Source organism: Vulpes vulpes, chromosome 1 (genome assembly GCF_048418805.1).
Source record: "Vulpes vulpes isolate BD-2025 chromosome 1, VulVul3, whole genome shotgun sequence".
Taxonomy (NCBI): Eukaryota; Metazoa; Chordata; class Mammalia; order Carnivora; family Canidae; genus Vulpes; species Vulpes vulpes.
The window spans coordinates 67,433,288-67,456,030 of record NC_132780.1 but is presented as its reverse complement, the minus strand read 5'-3'; the positions used below and the strand labels follow the sequence as shown (position 1 = coordinate 67,456,030).

Here is a 22,743-nt window from a genome sequence, read left to right as displayed (position 1 = left end):
TCAGAGCCCCACTTGGGGGGCAATCTCATGACCTCAGATCACAACCTGAGTCGAAACCAAGAGTTGGACACTTTAATCAACTACGCCACCGAGGTGCAGGTGGTTTTGTAAATCAGTTGATTTACATATCTGGCTCCTGGATCATTTCAATCCACCAAGCATTGAGATCCACAGGCCAGGGACTCGTGTGTTCTGTCCCCTGCTTGTGCCCCCACCACCAGAATGCCTGGCACACGGGAGGTGCTCAACCAGTGCTTATTGAACCAAATGCATATCGTGATGGTCGGAGAGGAGAGAAGGACCGATAAGCTGGTGGCCCTCCCGACGGTCATTTTAGTCCCAACAGAGGAGAGAATGAGAGGCAGTACTTGTACCCAAGTCCAAGCAACCCAGCAACTTTGAACATCTTAAGTGAAATTGTTCTAAATTTGATAATGAAATAATATAGTTGAAACCTTTTCATGTCAACTTGACTCTATGCTTTTAAAGCAATTACGCAGAGTGCTTGGGATCTTAGTAAATGTCTTCCTGATGAGTCTTGAGCTGATTCAGGGTGACAGAAAAGAGCTTCAGAAGGTCTCAGCATGGAGCAACGGGAAATGTCACGCGGGATTAAAACATGCACTTGATCCCTCTATTTGAGGAGCAGTGATGTCTCGAGCAAGGTCATGAAGTTTTACAAAAAAGGAACCACCATTGTCAAGTTGGACTCAGACATCCTTCCGGGCTCTGCGTCAGCTCACGGTGCTCTCGTCCTAATGGGTACAGCAGACTCTGTTTTTACCTCCTCTGCTTCACAAAGCCAACCGCTGAAAACACAACTCACCTTGAAACTCCGAGGTCTTGATGTCCCATATGCTTAAACACAAGTTGCAGCTTAAAAAGGAAAGATGTGACAACTATAATGTGACCGTGCTGTGTATGGATTGAATTGTGCCCGCTGAAAATTTGTCTTAGTCCCCAGCACCTAGAATGTGACCTCACTGGGAGATAGGATCGCTGAGATCGGCTTAATTAGGATGAAGCCATGCTGGAGCAGGGTGGGCCTCTGCCTCGATGTCACTAGTGTCCCTAGGAATGGGGAGATTTGGACACAGACATACACAGGGTGGGGGGACGCTGTGTGAAGTGGACACAGAGATGGGGATGATGGTGCTACAAGCCCAGGAGCGTCAGAGGTGCCAGCAGAGTGGGAGACACTGGCTGGAGGCCTGGAAACGATTCAGTCTCTGAAGGAACCAACCTGTCCATACCTGGACCTCCAATGTGTGGCCTCCAGAACAGTGAGACGGTGTGTTTCTGTCGTTTATGCCTCACAGTCTAGGGGATGTGGTTATGGCAGCCCCGGGAAACTAGTATAATTCCCAGCTTGGAAATACAGGCATTTTTACCAATGTCACTGGGGAAAATAATTTAAAATCAAAGAATAGGGATACCTGGGTGGCTCAGCGGTTGAGTGTCTGCCTTTGGCTCAGGGTGGATCCCAGAGTCCTGGGATCAAATCCCACATCAGGCTCCCAGCATGGAGCCTGCTTCTCCCTCTGCCTATGTCTCTGCCTCTCTCTCTGTGTTTCTCATGAATAAATAAATAAAATCTTTTAAAAAAAATAAATAAAAGTATTCTGAGTATTTTTTGTAGCCTGATTAAAGATCTGCCTCATTTGTTTTTTGCTCATTTCCGTGAGGCTATTATACAGGTCACCATCCCTTGTGGTGCTTCAAGTCTTTTATGTAAAAAAAAAAAAAAAATTAGAATCATGTTAAATTTTCTTTGTCTTCTTTGCTATATTGTAGGACAAACTTTTTATTAGTGTTTTCTATTCTTTTTTTAAAGAATTTTATTTCTTTTTATTTCTTTAAGAACCTCTATGCCCACCACAGGCCTCAATCCCTGACCCCAAGATCAAGAGTCACATATGCTACTGACTGAGCCTGCCAGGCACCCCTAGTGGGTTTTTTAAATCCTCACTTTTTACTTTTTTTTTAGTTTAAAAAATCTATTTTATTTGAGTGTAGTTGACACACAATGTCACATAAGTTTTGGGTGCACAGACAGTGACTTGACAAGTCCCCACGTTCTGTGGTGCTCGACACAAGCGCAGCCACCCTGTCACCACACAGCCCTGTTAAAATGGCATTCACTATATTCCATAGTCTCTCATTCCCGTGACTTGCCCAGAAACATTCTAAGTATTATGCTATGTTTCCATGTAACTGGATACCGAATACTCTCTTTTTTCCTCTAATCATTAACTTCCCTGGGAAAAAATTTTGAGTATGTAGTTTATAAATTTTAAGCTGTAGGAGCTAAGTTTGTGATAGTAGAGCCATCGTTTTACAAGAGTGGTTGTTGTGCTTGGAAGTGTGTGTGTGTGTGTGTGTGTGTGTGTGTGTGACCCTTAAAAGCTGCAATCTAAGAGAGTTTCAGTTCTCACTTCACTACTTTCTCTTCTCAGGCATCTGGCTGTGACTCTGAGTTGGGGGAATGCCACGCACTTGCAAACTCCCTAGGGGTTTCCGTGGCAGCGAGTCCAGAGCTCCGAGTCCAGGGTTTCAGAAACTGAGCTGGGGCTTCGAAGGAGCGCGCATGCAACTCTGTGTGCCAATACCCCACTTTCCAAAACGCTCTGCAAGGCTCGTCTCCTGCACACGGCACTGCCCCACGGGACACAAGCCTCCAGCAGGAGGAGACTGCACCACCTAGGCCACTTTGCATCAAAGGACATCACAAATTGCAGACCCGGTTCCTGCCTGCATCAGACTATTCTCAAAACTCAGGGAGAGGCGTGGTGCCTTCTGTGTGCGTGGGTGTGTGTGGGGGGGGGGGTGAGAATGTGCAAGAGCGTGTGGGAAAGTGTGTGTGACAGCGAGTGTGTATGAGAGTGTGAGAGTGCATGATAGTATGTGAATGAGAGTGTGCAAGCGTGTTGTGTGTGTGTGTGGCAGAGAGAAGAGGGAGAGTGGAGGGCGAAGGGACTAGGACGGGGGACTGCAAGTGCCGTGTGGGGCACATCATGGTGCAGGAACAGCAGACACTTGTACCCTCTTGCCCTGGGGGATCCTTAGGCGCTGACTTTTCATGACATTCTAGGTTCTCCCGTAGCAGCTGATGACATGACACGTTCTGGGGCAGCCCCATGGTTCTGGGGTTCCAGGGCTCTGTGGCTCGGTTTTAGGCCACGTTCACTTCCCACCAGTGGCGGGCACGGCCAGTTGGCAGGGGGTGTGGCTGGCGGGTGACCTGGGAGGGTCACCTCTCCCTCCTACCCCCCTCACTGAAAAGTGAGGTCAGTGCCATGCAGCTGCTGCTCGACCTCATTGAACAGCCTTGTTCTCCCGAAGAAAGCAGGCATTGTTAGGGATGGTGTGTGCTACACTCATCTTCGCGCTCTTGCGAAGCGGCCCAACCTTCTGTGTTTTTATTTTAGAGGGAATCTTCGTAATGATGCCGCCCATCTCGGAGGATTTCTTAGTCTAGGCAGGGGGATGCCAGACCTGCCCAGACAGACGGTCCCCTACCCCCGGCAGGGCATGAGCGCAGAAAGGAGGACAGACACGTGGACGCCCGGCATTTAATCATGTGTCCTATAAGGGACTGAAGAGAGAGGCTTTTGAAATTTGGAATAAATCTTATGCCTTTTACAACAGTTATGTTTCTTTGCAGAGGTTTTTTTCCCCAGTAAGTAATTATACAGTGGCCGTGGGCCCATCCTAATTCACCATGCTGGGTATTACCTATTACTGACAGCTCAAAAGTCTGTGGCACCAAAGTATAAACATGGAAAGAAAATATTTAAATTGTATAAACTCAGTTTTGAAAACAAAAATAAAGAGAAATTGAAAGGCATTTCGAGAAATTGAAATGCTTTTTTAAGAAGATTGATTTATTTATTTTAGAGACAGAGTGTGAGTGGGGGAGGGGTGGAGAGAAGCAGACTCCCCACGGGAGCAAGGAGCCTGACGTGGGACTCGATCCCAGGACCCAGAAATCAGGACCTGAGCTGAAACCAGGATTGACACCCCCCCCCCCCCCCGCCGGGGTGCCCCTAGAGACAAATGTTTCAACGATGTACATAAACTTTCCAAATGGAAAGAAATAATCCTAGAAATTTTTCCAAATTTTGAGGTCAATTGCTTTGGGTTATTCTGAAATCCTATTAACTCTTAGGATTATTAACTCTTATCCCTGAAATGTTTGATTTTTTTTAAAAGATTTTATTTATTTATTTATTTATTTATTTATTTATTTATTCATGAGAGACATACAGAGAGAGGCAGAGACACAGGCAGAGGGAGAAGCAGGCTCCACACAGGAAGCCCAACGTGGGACTTGATCCCAGGACCCCGGGATCACAACCTGAGCCAAAGGCTCAACCACTGAGCCAACCTGGTTGCCCCAACTGAAATGTATTTTAAACATAGAAGGAAAGGAAGAAAGGGTATTCTAGGGCCATCCCCTATCAGATCCTTTGAGGAGTGACCATGGCCCTTCCGGGTTAACATTACCAACATGGTTTGGAAAGCAAAGTGCTTGCCGGCAGTCAGAGTTGCCTCTGTCCCTCCGTGAGACCAGAAGCTGTGGATGTCAGGACCGACCCGAGCTGGCTGCCTGGGCCCTGCAGACCCCCTCTGTGTCACTACAGGGACCTTCACGAGTTGGCCCTCTGTGTCCTTACAGACCATGCCTCTGACCATATCTAGACTTACTCCCCAAAACCAGATAGACCCTGCAGACCTGCACTTGGGATTCTCAGGCTCCATCACCTAGCCAACCCTTCCTCTGCCTCAGTCAGGAAGCTGGCTGGGGTGACGGCAGACCACACAGAGGAAGCAGAGAGGCTGAAACCACCCCTTCCCGACAGGCGCGTGGTGATTTGGCCGCGTCTTCCAAACTTTGAGACTGCAACCATTAGTGGTTCGCATATTCAATCTGGTGGGCACGGCCAGCATTTTTTAATGGGGACATAGCCTGTGTAGCATCAGGGAAATAGAGTAGAAGAGATGACATTTCACACAGCGAGGGGAAGAAGGAAGTTTTCGTTAAATGTTTTGTTTCAAATACACACACAAATTGAAGTATGCGTGTTTCTCACCTTGGTCACGGTGGGGTCTGAAAGCCACAGTCGTAGAGGAAGGAAAAGGAAAAGGAAAAGGAAAGGCACTAGGTCCAGGGTCCAGGGATGAGGGTGAGGGAGGAGGAAGCAGGCCACCAGCCCCAAGAGGTCCAGAGAAGGCTGGGCCCTCCCCTGCCTCAGTGCAGTCTGAGCCCCGTCTCCAGGCTGGCTGCCTGGGCCCTGCGGACCCCCCCGCCCCGCCCCATGTCACTGCAGGAAGCCTTCCCTCCCTGCTGGTCAGCCCAGGGCCCCGAGCCGGTTCCCCAGGGTGACCAAAGGGCTCTAGCAATCACCTGGCCAGAAGAAGACGTGCTCTACCAACACAGTGCAGGCCAAATGCAGATGTCACTTTTGTGGCTGAAACCAGGGTGTGTGCAGAGCCCGCCCCACGCTGAGTCGCTATGGTAACCTGCTAGCGCTTCCACCTGCGCACATTTGTGGCCCTGCCTGCAAGAACCTGCCACTCAGGGCGCTGTGTGTGCCTCGTCCCTGATGCCACCGAGACTGGGGAAACAGAAGTGCACTGGGGAGCCCCCCAGGCCTGCCACCGCGCTCGCAGCACCGACTCCCCATCCCGGGGTGGGCGCTTCGGTCTCCAGCAGGCAGACCTCAGCACCCGTCTTGTTTGCTGGTATGTGACGCTGCTGTCTGGAGGGAGCAGGATGGGCCGGACAGACAGCTGTTCCTGTTCCCTCCGTGACAGCCAGCACCTCCGCTTCAGGAGTGGGCAGCAGACTTGGGAGTGGCAAGACCCACGGGGCAGCACGCTCACAAAAAAGATGGGGTTTCCATTCAGAACCTGCTTTATCTCCACTGTGTGTCCATGTGTGATCTCTGGTCACTGAAGGAAGTAAACACTGAAGGAAGAAATCCATAGGGACAGAGATGGCAAAGGTAGTGCGAAGTCTTTAAAGAAAACCACATCCTACAGCGAAACCTAACCTTCTTTAAATCCATTCTGGTTTTTTTCATCAAATATTTAACCCTTTTTCAGTGAGTTCGGGGGACCCTTTTAGACTAGGATGAGGATAATAATTAGGAAACAACCAATCTTAAAAATGGGGAAAGATGGGGGACACCTGGGTGATTCAGTGGTTGAGTGTCTGTCTTTGGCTCAGGGCGTGATCCAGGGACCTGGGATCGAGTCCCACATTGGGCTCCCCACAGGGAGCCTGCTTCTCCTTCTGCCTATGTCTCTGCCTCTCTTTCTGTGTCTCTCATGAATAAACAAATAAAATCTTTATAAAAAATGGGTAAAGACATTCCACCAGAGGCAGTACAGGGACAAAGATGGTGCTTGACAGTGCCCGTCACTGGAGGGAAAAAAGTCAAAACCCCGGTGAGATGCTCCCATGGACCTGCAGAAATCGCTCAAATTCAACGCATGACCACATTGAGTGTGAGTCAGGGTGGGGGGCAACTAGAGTGCTCGTCTTCTCCTGGTGGTGAGGCTAGGAAACAGCGTGCCCACGTTGGAAGCCACTTTCACAGTTCCTTAAACCATTAAACATGCACTTACCAAAGATCCCCATTTCCATTCCTAGGGCTTTACACCAGAGCAATTATATGTGCGCACACAGACTTACACAGATGTGTGTACAGCAATTTCATTCGTAGTAGCCCAAAGCTGGGTCCACAGAGTGGGGAACGGGCAGTGAAGTGTGGTGGAGGCATCGACGCCACACAGCCCAGCAGCAGAAAGGAGTAAACGCTGGATACACGCTGCACCTGCCACGAGGCTGATTGTCTCAGAGGAAGAGAAAGCAGACATGGGCGTGCGTCGTGGAAGACTCGCCTGCAAAGAATTCTAGGATACACAACCTAACCATCAGTGGTTACTTTCAGATGATGAGCGGAGGGAGGCAGGAAAGAGCAGGAGTTGGGGGGACACATTTCTAAGGGACACAAGGACATTGAGGGCAGATGGCACGTCCACTATTTTGAACTTGGTGTAACACACTTCACAGGTGTATGCACAGGCCAAACTTACCAACGTCTATGGGTTTACAGATGTGCAGTTCGTTGTGGGTCAAGGGCGCCTCAGAAAGCTCTAAAGCCAACAGAATCCTCCTTGGCATCCACAGGCCCTTGGCCACTGTCAACCAACTTATTCTCTCTAAAGATTTCATTTGTCCCCTCTGCCTTGGTGCCGCTGTGACCCGACTTCCACCATCCCAATTGCACCGAAGCCGCTCCTGTGAGGGCCCCTGATGACCTGCAGAGCATCAGCCCATTGGCCCCTCACGAGCCTCATCACCCCCCCCCGTGCCCCTCAACACCCACCCATGGCCACTCCTCTCCCTTTTTCCCTGTCTACTTATGAGCTGGCCTGTCAGGGCTCGCTGGTGCCCTTTTGTTCCCCTTCCATGCCTTCCTCGGGGGTCGCAGCAACTCCATCCGAAGCTGCCCTGGGATGGCGATGGCTCCGTGTCCCTGTGCCATGAGCTCTGTCTCAACTCTGCATCCTATGCACCAAGAGGCCCCCACAGCCCCCAAAATCCCAGGGCCAAAAATCTGGTCAATCTCTTCTCCTGAGAGTCACCTCCCTACTTGCCGTATCTTGGGCAGTGTCACACCATCCTGCTAACCCCAGAGTCAGGGGGCCTCTGACACGTCTCCCCTGCATCAACAACCAGTCACCAGGCCTGTAAGGCCGGCCCACAGCCCGGCCCTGCCCCACCTGCGCGGCTGCCTGCACCCCACCGCCCTTGGCCCGTCCATCCGGCCTCCCCCAGCTCCTGCTCCCGCACCTCCACCAGGTGGGCTCTGGCTCTGAAAGATCTGAGATCTCGTCACTCTCCACCGCTCATGGATCCTCCCTAAGGAGCCAGGCCTTACCGGGTATGGGAAGCATCAGCCGCCAAACCTCACATGCCAGAGTGCCGGCTGCAGCTGCTTGGACATGCGCTCAGGAAAGGATAATTTAACCAAAGCCTGGGTGCAGATAGTTTTGACTTGGGGATGCCATCCCTTAGGGCATGCTACCCACAGCTTGCAGGTGGAGGGGGTGCTGCTCAACCCCCTGCCACGCCCAGGACAGCCCCCCACAGAGCCTCTCCAGCCAGCAGTGTCTGTATCCTGGGGGATGAGGGGCCCTGCTGGTGGAGGAGGAGGCTCCGTCTCCCTCCAGGACGCACAGAGCCATGTAGGACTGGCCCTCCCTGCCTCCCAGTGTGATGTCCCCAAAGAGAAGACACCCAGTGGGTCCCAAGAGCATGTGGCTCTGCGCACTCACCTGTTCTGGTACCGCCCTGCTGCCTCCCAAACGCTGGGTCCCCAGCAGCTTTCACCTGGTGCAGGACCCACGCTTACTTCTGCTCAGACACGATTTCTGCGTGGGCGACTGAGATCACGCGGTGGCCTCGACTGGGCCGGGCAGCGAGCCGCCCCGGGGGCCGCAGTAGTGGCGTTAGGCGGCAGCTCCCCATCCTGACTTTGGCCACACCTGGTCCCTCAATCCTGCTCACCTCTCCACACCCCGCTCTCTAGACTCTTCATGGGGCTGTGTGCTACTTAATATTCTTCCTAGCAGTTTTTTGGATTTGGGTTTTGTTTTGTTTTGTTTTGTTTTGCTTAAGTTATTCATGAGTCTAACTGGCTCCATCTCTACTATGTGGCTAGCAAGAAAGAACTCAAAAAATATTTGTTGGAACAAATATAGTGAGTCAGAGGGAGAGTAAAGAGGACATATGATAACATAAAACCAGGGAAACCAGGGGACAGCCCGGGTAGCTCAGTGGCTCAGTGGTTTGGCACCACCTTCAGCCCAGGGTATGATCCTGGAGACCCAGGATCGAGTCCCACGTCAGGCTCCTTACAGGGAGCCTGCTTCTCCCTCTGCCTGTGTCTCTGCTTCTCTCTCTGTGTGTCTTCCATGGAATAAATAAATAAAAATCAAAAACAAAAAAAACAGGGAAACCTGAATGCTTCAGTCAAATAGCCAAGACGGCATTCACCTTTCCAGAGGACACCACAGTGTCCTGCATGGGCAGGACGTGTGTAAGCAGATAATACACAATATCTGCCTCTGTGCTACCACAGGGCCTTATCCACGAAGGCCCGGATATCTTCCAAAGCAGTCAGAAAACAGGGACGTGATGTCATGAGTGGTAGATGGTGTGGCACTTCCCACCCAGCTCTGGGCCAAAGCCCTCAAGCCCACACTTGTTACACACGTGAACACCTCATCTACCGAGCCAGAGAGCACGAGCCAGTGCTATGGAAAGCTAATCATGTTAATCTAAAACAGCAAAGAAGAAAGATGAGTTAGGTTTATTATTTTTTTACATAAATTTATTTTTTATTGGTGTTCAATGTGATGAGTTAGGTTTAATGAAAGAAATCAAGCGAAGCCTGGACAGAAGGTTCGGTGAGATATGTGCTGTGCAAGCAGCATCCTTGGACCGGTTCTCTCTCCCAACCAGTCAGGATGTAAGCCAATCTCCTAATCATTAAAAGGTGAATGTGGAAGATTGTAAGCATCACACGCGTGTGCAAAAACACAGAGACACCCCCTGAAAGGCAAACCTCTGTGTAGAACCATGACACTCAGTGTGAGCACAAGACCAGGGCAGAACTAGATCCTCATCGGATCTAGAACGTTCATAGCAAAGCGAACAGAGTGACTTAAGACCTGTTGGACCTATTAAGTGAAAAAGTTGGCTTGGATTTTGAATGTCTATTTTATTTCATTGAAAATGTGATTGCAAACAGAAAAAACAAATAAACATGATCCTTAACTGCAGATCATTTGAGAAGCAAAGAAAATACATAAAATACATAAAATAACGGGCTGGTCTATGGAAGCGATAAAAAGCCCCCTGGGACTTCTACCCCAGATCCAAGGCTTAGAGCCTGGTGGGACTTTGGAGGGTCTCCCTCGGGGAGGGAGGAGTAGATTTTGCATGTGGAAGGAGGAGAGGAGACCCTGTGATCAGAAGGGAAAAACTGTGAGACTGTTGTATTTATTCCAAGTGTTCACTTCCCAGACTGGCCCTCGGGAGACCTGCCCCCACCCTCTGGCGTCAGGCCCGGGCTGGGCCAGCAGGTGCCCCACAGAACCGTTAGGAGCCTCCGCCTGGTTTCTCCATAGAGACTTTCCCTCTGCCCTAAGACACAGGGCGAGGGCTGCTCTGCCGGCCTGAGGCCCCGTATGGAGGGACCCAGACAGGAAGCCTGGCCTGGAGCCGACAAGGCATGCAAGCCACGGGATGGGGGAGGGGGGAGTCCCCGCAGCACAAGCGCACCCCGCGGACACTCTGCACCATGGGAAGAAAGGTCTAATTCTCTTTGCTGTTGCTGTTTGCAGATCTATGCACACTGAGCCCATCAAAAACAAGAAGGCAAACATTGTGCTACGTTTTGGCTACTATTATGATGTAGAAACAGGAATAACACGAAAGCCTTGTGTCTGGTACGTCCAAGAGACAGCCTGGCAGTAGAGTTGGGGTTCATTGTTCCAACCAGACTGCCCAGGCCCAGGATCTCCTGCAGGGGACTGACAACACCATGTCAGGACCCCACACAGGAAGACACCCAAGCTGCCTGGACTGACAGGAACCAAGGTAGAACCAGACGGCAGGAACTAGAGGCTGAGCCAGACGAGAGTCTCCAGCTTCAGTCCGCCAGGTAGGCCAAGGTGTGCAGAGGAGAGGGGAGGAGGTGGCAGGCAGCCGCAGGAGGCGAGGGAGGTGTGCAAGTGCACCCGCTCCTACCTGCCAGGTCAGCAATGCACACACTAGGTTGCCAGCTCCAACGTGGCTTTTCACTCTTGAGCAGAAATGAGTTTGCAGTGGATCCAGGTTATTGCCTGGGTGGGTTCTGAGCCCCAGCCGGAGGGACCGGGTCTCCTGGAACAGAGCGGCCTGGCTGCTGCTGCCTCCACCCCTGCAGCGAGAAAGGACAGCGGCAGACACAGGCAGCCTCCGGGGTGAGGCCGCAGGTGTGGGCACACTCGTGTGAGTGGAGGGCAGGGGCCAGGTGGCTGGACGGTCGCCACTCGCACAGGGTCCCCGCTCATTGTCAGAGCTGCAGACTCAGGTTGTCCCACTTTCCAGGAATTCATACACACACACACACACACACACACACACACACACAATATAACCTAGCAAGTGCTGTCATGGATACCGCTGGAAGAGCCCTGGAAGCCTGGAGGTACCAGGTCCCCAGCTGCAGCACGCTCACAGGCCAGATGTCCCTCTTGCCGGTGACGACTAGGGGAAGGAGGGAGAGAGTGGGAAGGACAAACCAAAAGATTCTGGACTGCTTGTTCAGAGCTCTGCTTCAGGGGCACTGGGGTGGCTCAGTGGGTGAGCATCTGCCTTTGGCTCAGGTCATGATCCCAGGGTCCTGAGATCGAGTCCTGCATCGGGCTCCCCGTAGGGAACCTGCTTCCCCCTCTGCCTATGTCTCTGCCTCTCTCTGTGTCTTCCATGAATAAATAAATAAATCTTTAAAAAAAAAAAAAAAAAAGCTTTGCTTCATTGAGAGGAATCCCAGAGGCCCACGACACGTGTCACTTTCAATGTTGGGATGTGCCATGGGGGACTGGGCTCTGGGTCTGGAGAGGAAGACTGAGCCTCCCAGCTGGCCAGGGAATCTGGCTGACTGCCTGGCACCAGCCTCCCTGCGCGGTCCTGTGGGTCTCCCTGTGAGCAAGAAGGCAGACAGGACGCTGGAGGGCATCCCAAATGGAGCATCCCCAATGGGGCATCCCTGACGGATGGGTATGCGTTTTACTGTGTGAGGCTCCACACAGCTGGGGTTTAATGGGAATGAGGGAGACCAGAAGGCTCCCAAAACCGTCTTCGTGAAGCACAATTTCCTCTGCAGGTGTGAGGAGCTGTGTAACGAAGGTGGGGCAATCCTATCCCATGCACCAGAGGTGCCCGTGCGTTGGTGCACGGTCCAAGGCTGTGCCTGGGCCTCGCAGGGAGTTTGTGGGACACATTCCCGACCCCACACCAGCAACTCTGCTTGAGCAGGTTTGGGGTGGCGTCAGTGCTGCTGACATGGAGCAGACTTTGAACAGGATGGAGCACTTGCCATCAGCTCTGGCTGCAGATGAGGAGCACCCAGGAGTGTTATTAAAAACACCCAAGTCAAAAACAAAAACAAAAACACGCAAGTCAGAGGCCCTGCTTCCCCTGCTTTCCCCTGCTCCCACACTCTGAGTTACTTGGTCAAAGTGGGACCCATCCCACCCTAATGATTTTCAAAGCTAACACCCAAGGCTGAGCCACCTGAGCAGGACGGACGAGGCAAGAGCAGGTGTGGGAGCCGACCGAAGCACTGAGGGTGAGACCCTGGGAGGAGGGACAAATTTGGTAGCAAACTGACAAGAGCATCAACGTGACTCTCTCACCCACAGGAATCAGCACCAGGTGGTCCAGGACCACCACTGGGTTCCAGGTGTAGACACGGAGGGACTGGCCACACAAAGTCACTTATGACACAGGTGGGGTGGGTTTGTGGCTGAAAGCGAGGAGTCGTGTGTATGCCTTTGGAGTCGCTGCCCCTGCTGGCCTGGGTCCCGGGGTGCCTGTCGCACGACTTCACGGCCTGGCCGAGGAGCCCCCATCCTCGCCCAGAGCCTCGGAACACATCCCTTCTCCCAGTATGGAACCAGGTCTGGGCTCACATGGCACACGGGACCTGGTTACCCCCTGAACTCCACCTTCCAGGGTTCAAGGCTGGCCTCTATCCCCTGTTCAAGGGTGAATTCCAATAGGACCAGGACGAGTCTTGCTCATCTTTGGTCACCGGGTCTCAACTCAGCATCAGGTGCACGAGGGCCTCTGCGTCTGTCACATGGTGAAGGCACTGATTCCTGTTTCAAGGGTCTTAGAATGTAAGAGTCACTGAAGCACCAAGGATGGTTAGAAGTTTAAACCAGACGAGGAAGTGATAGATGTGGAGCAGCTGCTCAGAGGGAGCGGGCGGGCGAAGGAAAGGAGGCTGAGCTGGCCCTGGACGACCTGGCTGGTGGAGGACAAGAGGAAGAGCTGCTCCGGCCTGGAATATTGGAAGGACAGGAGGCCGAGTGCTCGCTGGGACGAGGAGTGCTGAGGGGCGCTGGCAGGCTGGCCCGGCCAGGGGCACCTGGGCATGACCTGGGGTAGTGAAAGGGCCTCCGCACCATCGGAGCTTGTCGAGCGAGGCACCAGGCACTTCCTTCCCCTTGCACGCACGGCAGCCTCCAGCTCACCCTGGTGTGATCACCAACAGCCAAGTGCCAAGTGCTGGGCAGGAGGGGAAGCCCAGTGGGGCCAGCTGTGGCCCGGATACTTGGGACTGGGCCCCTCTGCTCCCTGGGACTGTAAGCATGGCTCCGTCTTGCCTCTGTCCCTATCCAGAGATAGGCCTTCTTCCCACAGCCTCCCCGACTGGCTCTAGAGGTGGCAGGAACGCAGGCTGGGGGGCCAGCCGACCCCTTCACTGCCATCCTCCCCTCCCCAGAGAAACTGCTCTCTTTCTTGGCCCCAGGTGCAGGCTGAGAGCTCCTGCCCACCCACAGGGCTGACCCTCACTTGGGGCCTCTGAGGGACCTCCAGTGACCTCCCTGCCCTGGTCTTGTGGCACCTTCCAGGCCATGGGAGCCAATTCCCTCCTGACAACTGCATCCCTGCCCAGCCCTGCCTCTGGCCGCCCACCTTGCACACAGGCCACGGGAGCCGTCACCCAGCAGCTCTGCAGCACAGGGTCTTCAGTCCACCCGGGGCCCTGTAGCCGCTGAGCCTCGCCCCTAGGGTTTTCAGGCAGGAGCTGGGCTGGCAGGGCATCTACCCAGAGGGGCTTGGGAAGCCCCCTCCCCAAACTTATAATCAGGCTCAGCTCCATCCTGGAGCTCCAACAACGGGACACCAACAGGCACCCCCAATGACCCTCCCAGTCACCACCCGACTCAGCCTTAGACCTTCGTCTTGGCTGGTAGATCAAGAACCACTCGATGGTGTTCAGCCATCCTCCTGGAAAGTTCTGTCTTCCAGAATAGGATAGCTAGCATCCCTGGGGGGCCTTGGTGGAACTTTATAACTGCCAGCTCACAGGCCAAGGGCAGGCTCTAAGGGGAACCCCGTGCTATGTGACCAGCGGCTCCACAGATCCCAAGTGTCTACACACACTTACACACAAACATTTCAGGTCATCTGGCTTGGGGGCAGGTGGTTCCTGGCCCCCATCCTCAGGAGCACCTACAATCTCCCAGAGGGCTGGGGCCCAGGGTCACAGCGGGAAGGCACTGAGAGGGTTAGCACTGAAAGGGCTTGAGGTCAACCAGTCTTCCTACGGATTACGAACCTGACCTACCCGAGTTCACAGTTAGGGACACTTAGGTCACTGAGGCCACATCTTCTGACAAGGGCCAATTCCAGGACCCCAAAGACAGCAGTCACTGCTCAAGGGCACTCTTCTATCTTCTCCCCACGCCCCTGACTTTTACACTCCCACGCCCCAACCCTTCATTCTCACCTAATGCCTACTAACTCCCCCACTTATCACCAGCTTGGGAGGGTTGTCACCAAAGTGTCACGGGAGCTCTGGGTTGCTCACTTTGGGCAGGATATTCACAGATTCACAGGCGCTGCATGGTTACATTCGGTATTTCACAAACACACAAATCATATTTGTAACAAGTGTGGCAGACGTAATTGTATTAAAATAAACATTAACATTTTATCTCTCTAAGCCCAGCAGCTTGGGAAGAGGAAACCCTCGGATACACCATCGGGCCTTAGGTCTCTGAGTTCTCATCAACAACTCCTAATGTGCCCTGGACTCCCGTGCACCTGCTTCCCAGCCCACATCTGACCCGATTAGAGACCTGTCATGAAGACAGTCCCCAACAAACAAAGAGGGAAAGAAAGGTGTGAAGTCATTTCCTCTGTTGCTGGGTAGCCCCGGTCAGACCTGCTGGTGCAGAGCTACTCGGGACAGAAGGCCCCGTGCTCTTTCCGTGCAGGGGAAGCCAGCGGCCAGGATCCAGAAGAGGCTCGTCACCTGTTGTGGAGACAGAGGGCAAAACCAGGACGGGTGTCTGCCGGGGATGACTCCCGAGAGTGACAACGCTGAGTGTGGGCGGCCACCCCAGCACCCATCGGAAGCCGCCCTGTCCTATCTTCCTTGCTGCCGTCCAAGCTGGGACCACCTCGGGGGGGTGGGGAGGGCGGTCAGAACCCACGCCTTTAACGCTGCAGACCTGGTTCGTCCGTAGGCAGTCTCCTGGAGAGAGGACGTCAGAAAATCTGATGTGACATCGTGTTTGTCAGAAGGTCTGATGTGACATCGTGTTTGAGTGCTGACTCTTCTCCCGCGTGCTGGGGAAACATCCACAGAGTGCACCTGCCGTTGATGCTGCAGGAGACAGCGTGGTCCTGGAGGGACCTGGAGAGTGGGGAGCCTACGCAGGTGCTCCTCCAGTGGGGGGGTCCCCTCCTGTTCACACAGCCTGGCCTGCTGGGCCTGCAGCCTTGGAGCCCAATGGGACATGAGCCGAGTGTGGGGTGGTAGGAGGGCCCCTGGCCGTGTCTACCACGGTCCCCACAACTGTGTCACTCTGGGCCTGTGACTCCAGGCTGGTGGCTGAGAAGTGGAGGGGCAAGATCTGCCCACCGTGCGTCCACTCCGACCTTGGTCAACACGCTGGCGCTCTTGGGGGGGCCGCTCTCGGCCTGGCCCTGGACACCAGGGACCTCATTTGTAAATGGAACCAGGAAGATGTCGCCTGCCTGAGGCAGGAGCTCCAGTTAGCAGCTGGGACCCCTGGCTACAAACTCTTAGGGGCTCCTCCTTTCACACCTGGAACCAGCCAGGGGCACCTTGGCTCTGTCTGGTTCAGTAAAGCGTGGGGTGCTGAACCCCAGCGTCTGAGAAGTCTGTTAGGAGGCAGTCTGCTCGGATATCCATGTCGGGACTGAACCTGTCCCTGGAGCTCCTGCCATCCCTCCATCCTGGGGAAGATGTGCTGCTCTCTTGGGACCTGTCCTTGCAAGGCTTCTTCCCTATAAACGACAAAGAGGAAAGAAACAAAACTCACGGATTTTAAGTTACTGCACTTGTGATATATTTAAACAACTGGTCCATGGGGGGGGGGGCAGGGGTACAGGAAGTAAAGTTTCAGTCAGATGGTCCTGGCTCTAACCGCAGAGCTGTGTGTTGGCTTTGTTTTGTTTTTAACTATTCAGGGGCAGCCAGGGACGGACACAGGAGGGCTCCTAATTCAGCTGAGAGGGAAAAAGCATCATTCAATGGTACTGCTATTTGAAAGCCAATTTCATGACCAAAAAACTCTACTGTAACCAGCAAGAGTATTTAATAATGTAATAAATTTGAGATCCCTGGGTGGCTCAGCGGTTTGGCGCCCGCTCGGCCCAGGGCATGATCTTGGGGTTCCAGGATCGAGTCCCACATCGGGCTCCCTGCCTGCTTCTCCCTCTGCCTGTGTCTCTGCCTCTCTCTCTGTGTCTCTCGTGAATAAATGAATAAAATCTTTTTTAAAAATTTAATAAATTTCCTTTCTTCTTGAAAGAAGAAAGTTTCATTTTCATGAAAACTGGAGGGGTCCAACAATCCACTCTTGTTGCTAGCTTTGTTCTTACAAAAAGATAAAAAAAAAAAAAAATCCAAAAGCCACCAAACACTGTAATGTTTGTTTTTATCCCCAGTGGTTTTTAAAATACAGTGGCTTATGGGCCTGCCAGGCCTTTTTAGGTGACTTTAATCTCTGTTAATTCCATAGAGAAACAATCAGGCCTGCGTCCTGCCTGGGCCAAGGCAGAGCCCAGGTGGCCTCACCGTGAGGCTGGTCCTCCCCTCCTCTGGCCCCTCTGCAGCCTCCACTGCCCCAGTGGTCACTGTCTCTACTCACCCCGCCAACCTTGCCCCCCACCACCACCCTCCTCGAGCCCTGGCTCTGGTGCAGCTCCAGCTGGTGGGGGCCTGGGTGCTGGCACGTCAGGCCCAGGACTCACCACTGCCCTGCATCTCCAGCCGGTTGTCACAACAGAAGCAACTTCCCCTGGTGACTGACACACACTCAGTGCCCCATGCCCAGTGCCCTCGTCATTCTCCTTCACAATCCTACTCCACAGCCACCAGGCGCAGGTCGCAGCTGATCGCTGCTGGTCCTTGCTGCCTAATTTTTTCTTGCTCTGTTTTAGGTTGGATTCTTTCCTCCCAGAAAGCTCTGAGTTTTCGGATCCTCACTCTTGGATATTAGTAGGCACTCAGGAGCACCTTATGTGGGTGCTGCACACAATGGGATACTTGGAATTGTACTAAATACATAGGCTGAAAATACCTAATTAGGCTAAATAACTATGGAAATAGGAGTCATCTTCTATGTTTATTATTCGATCCAGTTACAGCATTTCCAACTTTCCATGCTTTTTCCTGGCACCCAGGAGAGTGGGAAGCGTGGCCTGGGTGACCTCAAGAGATATCACCGATCACCTTACTCCCTTAGCGGATTAAACCCCTTGACACATCTCTGGGCCAGGCAGAAAATCGAGAGGTGGCCTTTATGAGAGTCTGCCTTCTCCCCAGGTGGTGGCCTCCTGAGTCAAGCTTGAATCCCTTTCCAATCAGAACTCTTCTCTTCTTTCTGCAAAGGAGGGCAAGGGTTACAAGATGCCCAAGGGGATGTCAGTAATGTCATGTGTCTGACCTGGGAGGTCAGTAACCTCATGTGTGTGACCTTACAAAAGGAAAACATTTTGCTAACAGATTGCTGGGCTGATCAGAAAGCCCAGGCAGCTTCAAACAGGCTTCTGGCCTCTGTGGCCTGGGGATGGTCTGGTCCTTCATTCTTCAAGGTCAGTGGTCTACAAATTAGTTCTGTGAGAGATCAAAGGCCTTAAGTCAGCAAGCAAGGAGCCTGTTACCTTGTAGCATGGTAATGCTTCAGACCAACTGGGCTGCAACAAATCCCCGCTGTTGGTTTCATCATTCCATAACCATAGAATCAGGGGCAAAGATCTGTCTTCTGTAGCCACTTCCTGTTGATCAGGGAAGATGTGGGGATTTTGGAGTGGAAGAGTTTTGCAGAGTGAGAGAATCTTGTTTCCAGCATTTGCACCATGGGCAACCGTGAGGGCAACTCCAAATTCCTGTTCTTGAAGTCCCGAAAGTACCCTGACGTTTCCTGTACCTGCCAGAAAGTGACATTCTTTACTAACCAGATAAGGCTGCTGGGAAGTCTGTAAGGAAGGTACCCAGCCAACACTTCTAAGGAGCTCCATTGGCTTCATGCTTCATAAAATCAACCTTAGTTCCTTAAAGCTGTCTGGTCACATCCAGTGGTGATCTGTCGCCAGATGAGATTCTTAGAGAAGCTAGGAGACAATCATGACTGCTGTGAAAGAAAGAATACTCATTGAGAGCTTCTGAACTTTGAAGGGTTCTGGTAGGGATAAAAGTTGAATGTTGACATTTTTTCACAAAAGAACATCTGTATTTCTATAAAGTCATAGGTATCGTAAGAGAAAGTTCTCTTAAATCTGGAAAAGCAAACATTAGAGAACCAGTAACTCTTCAAACAAGAGTCATAAAAATCTATCATCTTCCTCAATTCATTTGGTCCCATGTTACGAATTCTTGCTCTGTTTGAATGCAGTTGTTCATTAATTCTGGACATTTTTACTCAGCTTATTTTATAATCTTAAAGATATCAGAATTATATTTGTCAATTTTGTCAATTTTGACGAATTACATTTGTCAAAAGCTCTTTTCATGAATCTCCTTTAAGACAAAACGCATTTTACAAGAGCATCAGACCACTTACTATAAAAAACCAAAGACTCAGAAATAGCCATGGTTAAAGATCTGAGAGCTCATTCTAATGCAGTGACAAGGAAATCTGATTGGTTCTGTGAAACACAATATTTCAACAATTCAAGTGATGACCTTATACCAGGACATACACTTTCAGAATTTCATGTAATTTCTGAAACAGTTATAATATTTATCCATACAATATAACCCAAGGTTTATCATCACTGGTTTGACAAAGCTTCTCGTGGAATTTAACAACCCAAATAAACAAGTTTAATTAGTCAAAAATATGTCATTTACAGTTTGAATCTTGGGATTTTATTTAAAAAGGCCTCAGAAAGGAAGTGGGGGTGATGTGGCTGCCTTTCTTTAAACAAACAAACAAATAATTAATTAAAACAAAACTCAGTTATAAAACACAAGCATAAGTAGGATTACAGATCATCACAAAACTTAAAACTTAATGATTTATTTAATGGTGGCAATAAGAGATTCCAACGGCAAAAAGTAGGGTTATGTCATTGTTAGCAAAACTTAGCCATGTAATACTGAGCTGTTTAGCTCTCTTTAGTAACAAAAACCCAATTAAAACAAAATATAGAAACTTTGGTTTCCCAGGCAAAGAAAAGAAAAAACTTTGTTTACAATTTCTTATCAAGTGTGAACCAACAATCCAAGAAAATTTTGTCTTTTTAACAGAGAGAAAAGCAGAATTTCAGTATTATACTAGTGTGCTTTTAAAATCCATTCATTTCAGGGGCACCTAGGTGGCTCGTTGGTTAAGCTTCCAACTCTTGGTTTCAGCTCAGGTCCTGATCTCAGGGTCGTCATCTCAGGGTGGTGAGATCCAGCCACTTGTCGGGCTCTGCCCTGGGCATGGAGCCATCTCAGGACTCCTTCTCCCTCTGCCCTCCCCCCACAAATTTAACACACCCCACACACACCCCAAGACACATCTACTCCAATTCTAAGTACAGAAATCATTACTTAAGGCCTTCGTTTCTCTGCAAAGCCATCCCTATGCCCCCAAGAGCCTCCCAAACGAGACACTTGGGTCGGTGTGCCTTCCCACCCCGTCGGACTTAGCAGGTCCAGAAGCTCATCAGCTTCCCCAAAGGTGCCTTTCATTTCAACTCAGCCCAAAAAGTGAAACTGGTGGTTGGTGTTGGTTGGGAATCAGCAGGGAGTTTCCACTGAAATGAAAACAGTCTTGGGGCTGCAGGGTTGGGCCCCCCAGGCTCTCCTCCAAGGCCAGCTCCCTGAAGCGGCTTGTCCACCATTGCAGTCCCAGTGACCATCCTAGAAGCATGCCGTGGGGCCCCCTGGCTCCCCTGCCCAGGTTTGAGGCTGCCACTCTCCCCGCCGCTCCCCAAGTCTGTTATAGAAACCCATGTTCTGTTGCCCAAGCCTCTGGACAGGTCGCTGCTCAGGAGAGAGTCCTGATTGGAAGGGGATGAGAGCTTCACTCAGGAGGCTGCCACTGGGGAGAAGGCGGACTCTTGTCCAAAGGCCACCTTCCAGTTTTCTGCCCGGCCCCAAGATGTGTCAGGGGTTTAATCCGCTAAGGGGGTGCGGTGATTGGTGACATCTCTTGACAACGTGCAGACTAACCCTTCCAGCTGCAGAGTTCTCTCAGGGCTCCCAGGTTGTGCAAGATGTCCTAGTTCCTTGGCACCACTCTTAGTTGGCTACCTAATACTTTAGGTAAAGATGAATATAAAAGGTAACTGAAGAATAAACAGGGCAAAGTTTCCATTATGAACTGGATGGTTAATGTCTCTAGGTGATGGATGATCCCACCCCACTTCGAACTCCACCAGACAAGAGGGATGGTCAGAACAAGTGGGTAGAAAACTGGGTGGCCACCGGAGCACGGTTTCACCCAATTCACCTGAAATCTTTGCTTGCTCATCCCACCTGCCTGTAGATCTCTCCACGTGCTGAGAAAACGGAACCCAAGTCCCCTTTTATGGGCAAGAATAGCTCCCACTCAGGTGGAATATTGCCCAAGTCGGGCAGAGTGGGAAAGGGAGCTGGGGGTGGAGGGTTGGTTCTGGGAAGGAGGTGATGACACCTGAGCTTTCAGGTGTGACAGTGACATCTGCTTCTATCAAGCCTGTGTACAAACACCAGCAGGGAGGGCCGTTAGTGGCTGCAAGTCTGGAATTTGTGCAGGATCCGGTAGCTGGAGATGACAATGACCTGGAGGGAGGGGTGAGGACCCTCAGGTGCGGAGCCAGACACCTGTTGCGAGCAGACTCTCAGCATGAGTGCCTGGATCATCACGTTTCCTTTAAAGTCAGCAGACAACACCAACACTCCAAAGTATGAGTTAATTATGAGTAACAGTGTGAATAAATGATTTTGCAAGAGTGATAAAGGCCGAACAGGGGCTTGAGATCTTCACTGGGGGACATCAGTAACAGTTCACTGAGTCCTTCCATGACTCGAAGGCCAGGAGGAGCCAAACCAAACTGTTTCATCCTTAGAATTAAGTATCACATCCATGTTCAAGTCCTAGCCTATATTTAATTCCAGGTGCATAAGATATGAAAAGTACTTTGGGGTAAATCTTATTTCTTTGCCTGCTTAAAGAAACCCAGCGAATGGCAGACAAGAGAAAATCAATCTTTTTTTTTTTTTTTGAAAATCGATCTTTTTTGACCATGATTATGGTGATCACAGGGAGCCTACCCTTTTCATTTGCCCTTAGGTGACCTTTTACTTTTTAAATTTCTGTTTAAATGTTAAATAATTCTAAATAGTAATTTAAATTTTACTGTTATACAGCCATGAGGTCGTTAAAATGTCACTAGGGATGTAGTGCTTCTAACTATTATGATTTATGAAATTTGTACTTGATTGTAAGCTTCTATAAGATACTAAGTTTTCTGAGAATGGAAAAATAAATGAGTAATGACTTGCAGCCTAATTAGTAGATATAAAAAATAGAAGACTTTTTTAAAAAGTTTTTATTTATTTATTCATGAGAGACAGAGATTGAGAGAGAGGCAGAGACAAGGCAGAGACAGAAGCAGGCTCCATGCAGGGAGCCCGACACGGGACTCGATCCCGGGCCTTAGGCCGAAGGTGGAGCTAAACCGCTGAGCCTAGAACAGATCAGGGCTGCCCCTAGAACAGACTTCTTAGGAATTCAAAAGATGCTGTGGAAGCCATGTGAGAGTTTTCTTATTCATTCATTCATTCGTAAGATTTTATTTATTTATTCATGAGAGACATAGAGAGAGAGGTAGAGACAAAAGCAGAGGGAGAAGCAGGCTCCCTGCGGGGAGCACGATGCAAGACTCAATCCCAGGACCCCGGGATCATGCCCTGAGCCAAAGGCAGATGCTCAACCACTGAGCCACCCAGGTGCCCGGTTTTCTTATTTAGTTAACAGTCTCTCATGTGTTGGTTTTGACAGTGGCCTTAAGCTGGAGAGCAGAGGTGGATACCTTGCCCTGGGCTTATTTTTGTGTGTGGTGTTTTGTTATTTTAAGCAATTATTATTTGGCCAGGAAACAGAGAATTCTGAATAAAGGGGATCATTTTTTCACTTTGGGTTCAGGGAGCACGGAAGCGCCCCTTATTAATTCTAAAGGAGCCAGAAGAGGATACTATGGAAGACCCCAGAAAGGGGCTTTAAATACTTACAGCCGGCCGAGGAGAGCTGCCCACCCCGGCCACACACTGCCACGTGTGTGTGTGATGACGATCTGTTTCCCCCAGCAGGACAATACAGTCGACATGGGGAAAGAGTCTTAGTGAACCAGAATGTCCCTGGAAAATCCAGAACCCGTGGTTAATGATGAAGGCGTAACTTTGCATTTCCCTCTGTCCAGGAATGAGAGAGATTGTC

General features: G+C 51.0%; 1 long non-coding RNA gene across 1 annotated transcript; it reads left to right on the top strand.

Annotated features, from left to right (window-relative positions):
* Positions 1-10,422: 10,422 nt before the first annotated feature.
* On the top strand, positions 10,423-16,622 carry LOC140595658 (uncharacterized). The gene is made up of 2 exons (XR_011997442.1): positions 10,423-10,742; positions 14,803-16,622. It is a non-coding gene; the product is annotated as an uncharacterized lncRNA (long non-coding RNA).
* Positions 16,623-22,743: the final 6,121 nt, after the last annotated feature.